General features: G+C 42.2%; 1 protein-coding gene across 1 annotated transcript in view; it reads left to right on the forward strand.

Moving 5' to 3' along the window:
* Positions 1-6000, forward strand: part of VPS35 (VPS35, retromer complex component) — a 37799-nt gene that overhangs the window by 21404 nt on the left and 10395 nt on the right. The window lies entirely within an intron of this gene.

Genomic DNA, 6000 nt, shown 5'->3' on the forward strand with positions numbered 1-6000 from the left:
TTTAATGCAGCTACAACAGTGAATTGAATCTTGTCCTTGCAGTTGTATAATGATCTAGGAGCTTGTAACAAGTCCAAATTAACTACACCTTTCTAGACTTCAAGTGTACATCTTCACTGTAAATTGAACCAATCCTCTGCTTTCTTTTACATCAAGTATACTGTTGCATAGGGAATATGTTGGCTTTGTTTTTCCTGTTCAGAATATTCTCTTGTGCCTATCAGTAATGTATCTTCTTAGGATTTGCTAAAGCCCTCTTAGATTTTTTGTCTAGGTGGGGTCCCTCACTTAGCAGACTTCTTGGATTGAGATACTAAACTATCACTTAAACTGCAGGTGGAATGCAGGTATGCTCTAAAAGGGTTAACTTTGGAGTGTGCATGAAGGCCTGTAAGATTTATTTTTGTGGTGATTTGCATCATAGTTTGTGCATATGAGCTTGCTGTAAGGCTGGTTTTAAGTGCCACTTGCACACTATCAGCATGGGACTTGGTTATACACTAGAGGTGCACCAGTGGGTCTGTCCATATGGGATTGGCACCTATAAAAGGAAAATTGACATTATTGGCAATCCAACTTTTTTGGCCAATGTAGCCGATAATGTCTCTGAATGCTGTGTGTATGAGCGCAAGCCCAGCAGCTTAGAGAGCAGCATCTGGCCAGTAACTCTGTGAGAGGTAAGGGACATGGGGGTGCAGATTGAGGCCTCTGCAGTGAGGGCGAGAATGGGACTAGACGGGCAGGCGCTGCCCAGCTGGGGTAGGACACTGCACAGAGCTGCAGGCAGCTTGTCTGGAGGGGGGAGGGGGCTGATCGCCCACCACTGCACACAGCCTCGGGGCATGCATGGGGGACATGTGCCCCCTGCATTGTGTGTGGGGTTGGGGCAGGCTGCCTGCTGCAGGTGTGCAGCCTTTGGCCTCAATGGCCTCTTCCTGGCGCTGGGGCTGCATTTGGGGCAGGTGAGGGTGGGGGCCTTGATCTGCTGCGCCCCCCCCTAACCCCCACCAACTCACTGGCAGGGTGCTGCTCTCCAAGCTATTGGATTAGTATTGTCCAATATGGCTGGTTAATAATTGGCCATCAGTATTGGCCAAAATATCTTTATTAGGGCACCCCTAGTATACACTGCACAATCTGCCTGGGAGGCAGGGTAAATATTAGGGATTGCAAGTATCATTTAATTAATACCTGTTTAAACTGCTACTGATGATGTGGGTTAAATTGTTAACTGATAACATATATTTGATGTGTGCTGGTCTCCTCACTCCTCTCTCCCTTGCAAGTCAGTGTGTTGCAGGGAGGTGGAGGCAGAGCCACCTGCTGCAACAGGCAGGCAGGGCAGCCATGGTGCTTGCTCAGTTGCTTTTCTCGGGCACTGCACTGCTTTTCTTTCCCATCAGACCATGTCTTGTGGTAAACGTCAACTGTAACACATTACTGGTATAAATATGCTTACTGTTTAACCTTTCACATCCCTAGTGAATACTTGAGCATTTAGTCTGGACTGTTTCATGCTGAAATTGGAAATAGGCTGTCTGTGCTGCAGTGTTGTGACTGCTCTGTAGACATCCCTTGCTCATGGGGAAATTTCATCATCTGTTTGCTGAACTGTCCACCCTCCTATTGCCACTTCTGTAAATGTGAATGGGATAGCTGGACTAGAAGCAAAGCAAACTGTGCTGGCGGTGACTGGCACACTATGTTTATCCTTCTAGAAACTTTTCAAATTCAACCTTCTTCATATTTAAATCTCTGAACATTTTGTCACCTTTTAAAATATTCTGGCCTTTCAGAAATCTCTCTGTACACACTCTGTTTTGTTTTTTATTATTACAAATTAACTGCTCATACAATACTACTGTAATAGTTTCATGTTTAAGAGTTGCTGAACAAACTCTACATAACAACAGGGAAGGGCATAATTGTTTTCTGCTCAACATTTAAATAAACAAGCATTGATTGTAATTTTTTAAAAGAAAGTACTCTGAGCTATCTGACCCGGGCTCAGTAATGTAAGCTTTCACAAGAGCCTTAATTAAATGTTTTTCCTTTTGTCCAGAAAGAAGAATTTTGTCCAGAAGGAGATCAGAAATGCCCTGATCGTTCAAGCTGTTTAAAGGGAGGGAGGTTGTATGTGTCATTTAAAATGGAGATAATGATACCTAGTTCTCTTGACAGTAAAATGCTTTGAAAACTGTGACTGAAATGCTCTATGTAAAATTTAAATATTTTAGCTTACTATGTGCTCTGCATAAGTTTGTTTGTTAAATTGCCTTTCAACTGGGAGGACCCTGATTTGGAAGGAAAAAAAAAAAAAGTGATGCTTTAAGAAAAGCTGTAGCACATTGATTTGCTCATTGTGGTCCTAGTTCTGATAGCAGCTAGACTAGCAAACCAGAGTGTGTTGTGTGGGGGGTTTTTTTTGTGTTTGTGGCTTCCTTTTTTCTGTTTTAAAAAAAAAAAAAAGTGGGGGAGAAGGCAATCCCCACCTTTTTCAGGTGAAGGTTTCTAGGAAAAGCTTCTGAATTGTGCTGATATATTGCTTGTCTTGAAATAGTCTATATGGATGTCTATGGCTTAACTGGAACTAACTTCTTGTACTTCTCGTCTCTGACAAAACTCACCCTTAATTGCAAATGACTTCCCCCTGCTTGAACTGCCTTACTGGTAGATGCTCACATGAAAGGGGTTTCTAGTATGCTTAGTAAGATAGAGGGGAAGGATCTACAAGTAATGATAAATGAATCTGGAATTTCAAAACAACAACAACAAATCCCCAAAATGGCAATTTTGCTGTTCGGTGGTGAACTGTTGCTAAGCTCTCTTGTCCATTTCTTAGCTTTTCATCACGCAACAATGTGTGTACAGCAAGGTTATTTTGAAATCAGGATTATCATCAAACTGGCTTGTATTCAAAGTGCTGTCAGCTCTCCATATAGACCTTACTGGGAACTGAGGGAGCCAAACACCATCAGGAAAAATTCTGCATCTTGCAGGGTCAGGTTTCTCCATGTGGTAGAGTCTCTCAAATAATTCAGTGACTCCTTTCATGTATTGGAGTGCTGACAAGCTTATGCTTGCAGAGGAAATAACTGCAATAACTGTTTGACTGTTTTACATACCAATAACTTGTATACCTAAAGAAATCTCTTAGCTGGCCTACCCCTTTCTTGAAAGATCAAACAACAATAGTTGCTAAAACCTTATGGCAGATTCCTAATTGTGGGGCTAGAATTCTCTTCCCACCACAAGAAAGCAATGGGTCTGTCTGCATATTCCATTGCAAGCTATATCAATCATTGATTAACTGCTTTGTCTTAATTGGAGACTTAGGGCTGCTGCATGCAATTTTAAATTTGCAGGACAGGGAATCCTTATTGAAATTAGCATGACTGGAGGAATATGTGAAAGATGAGCAGTAGGAGGAAGGACATAATTCATAACCAGTGAAAGACCAGTCTTCCATAGCTTGGGGTCAAAACGCTGGGTTTTAAATGAAAATAGGTAGACCATATTTGGCATCTAAAAGCTTTTTCTTGTAAGAGAAACCAAGGTAAACCTCTAGTAGCAAAGCAATGAGGGCAGTGTTTCTCTTGGTGTTTTTTCAGGGTACAAATACATAGATTTCCTTAAACCTCACATGGATTGGGTGACTTTCCTGAAACTTCCAGTTCATAATTCTTCCAGTTTCAGTTTTTAACGCCTTTTAGCACTCCAGGATTTTCCAGTCAGATTGACCAATTTTTAAACTAGTGGCCTTGAAACCACATCTTAAACCTGCCTTTTTTGGCAGAATTCTGTAAATTACTTATCAAAGTTGTTAGAAAATGCAGTAATTTAGAGAAGGGAAGCCATAATGGCTTATAGATGAGCATCCTTGATGCTTAGATCAGCATTTTCTTCAGTTGCAGGAATAGTGGGGTGGACAGCGGGGAAAAGTTTAATCATCACAGGATAATCTGTCTGTTCAGTATAATATATAGGACTTAAATTCTGTATGGAGGATAAATGTTTAAATTTGCAGACAACACCAAGATTTGGGGTGAGGTGGGCACACTAGAAGGGAAGGACAGATTACAGGGGTGGGCAAATGTCAGTATTGAATCCCATCCTATTTTTAAGTGCAGGGTGCTGCACTTGGGCAGTAGGAACCAGCAGCATACCTGTAGGCTGGCGAGCTCCCTTCTCGAAAGCACGGTGGCAGAAAGATCTTGGAGTCATTTATTGACTCCAAGATGAATGTGGGCCGACAATGTGAGGACGTGGTCAGTAAGGCTAACCACACCTTGTTGTGCATACACAGATGCATCACAAGCAGGGCCAAAGAGGTGATCCTCCCCCTGTATGTGACACTAGTCAGGCTGCAGCTGGAGTACTGCATCCAGTTCAGGAGGGATGTGGACAGCAATGAGAGGGTTCAAAGGAGGGCCACTTGCATGATCAGGGAACAGCACGGCAGACCCTATGAGGAGAGGCTGATCAGCCTTCACAAGAGGAGGCTGAGGGGGGACCTGGTGGCCATCTGTAAACTTACTGGCGGGGGGACCAGTGGGGATTGGGAGAGGACCTTGTTCCCCCGAGTGCCTCCCTGGAGTAACAAGGAATAACGGCCATAAGTTGCTAGAGAGTAGTTTTAGGCTAGACGTTAGAAGGGGCTACTTCATGGTCAGGGCAGCTAGGATCTGGAACCAACTTCCAAGGGAAGTGGTGCTGGCTCCTACCCTGGGGGTCTTTAAGAGGAGTCTCGACATTGACCTGCCTGGGGTTATTTGAGCCCAGCTTTCTCTCCTGCCCACGAGAGGGGGTTGGACTTGAAGATCTACGAGGTCCCTTCTGACCTATGAATCTGAAACGAAGTAAAATGTCAATTTGTAGTGACACCTGGATTGCATGAAGAACTTAAAGAATAATTATAGTGAATAACAGATTAGATGAATAAATGGTCTTCAGTTTAGTCATTCATAGTATTACATCTGGACTTCTTTCTTTACGTACAGGCATATGTCTATGTGAAATCAAACACCCAATTATTTTGCTTTGTTCACAGCATTTATAAAACTTGAAAATCATGTTTGGACTATAAGATGTCTAGAAAGCAAAAATAATTTCTGGCCATACTAACCTGACGTTTTAAAGCCTGTGCCTTTTAATGAAGCTGTATATGTGTATAAGGTGAATGAGTTTGAATTAGAGTAGTATCTTTTATGGCATTAATTTGAGCAAAGTATGGACTAAATGGAGTTCCTAGTAGAGAATATGCATTTTCTTCCCTGTGAATGGTTATAAAGGGGTGGGAGTGTTTTACCTTAATTTGGCTTTACAATCGCTGTTCTTGGAACAGACTCGTTCTGTTTCCGTAAGTGATGGCTTGTGGTACAATTTAACTTTATCTGCCTTGATGCATGTCAGACTCTCTGCATTCCTAGAAAAATGCTTAGATTTATTAACCATGTGTTTTGGGTTTTTGTTTTTATTTGTTTAAATTCTTGTTAATTCCTAGACTGGGAGGAAAAGCTGAGCTACTAGCAGAGCTAGTAACTGAGCAGAAGACCTCTTGAACTGGAAGTAGTTGTAGAAGTAACTTGTGGTGGAACTCCAGACTGGGTCTTGTATGGATCATTCCAGCCTAAATGGAAGGGGAGGGGGCAGTGGCATATGGGTAGGGTGGGAGGGGGTTGATTTGTTTGAATATTCAGTCTTGTTAATTAAATGCTTTGGGAAGAATACATCCAGGCGAATGAATGAAGGAATGAATGAATGAATGAATAATTTTAAGTATAGACTGAAAAAATCGGTATGACAACCAACACTTGGCAAACAAGCTTGGTACTCATCAGACTAAACACAGCTCCTTAAGCTTATTTGATGTTTGAAGTCAGTCTTTCTCTCTCTTAGGCTCATTGATGTATGGAGACAGAGGAGAGGAGAGATGCTTTAACTCTCTCTCCCCTCTGTCCTTATTTAGCTGGTATGTTTGGCCAGCCTTGTCAGTCCGTG

Source organism: Crocodylus porosus, unplaced genomic scaffold, assembly GCF_001723895.1.
Source record: "Crocodylus porosus isolate Cpor-Errol unplaced genomic scaffold, CroPor_comp1, whole genome shotgun sequence".
NCBI classification, from domain to species: domain Eukaryota; kingdom Metazoa; phylum Chordata; order Crocodylia; family Crocodylidae; genus Crocodylus; species Crocodylus porosus.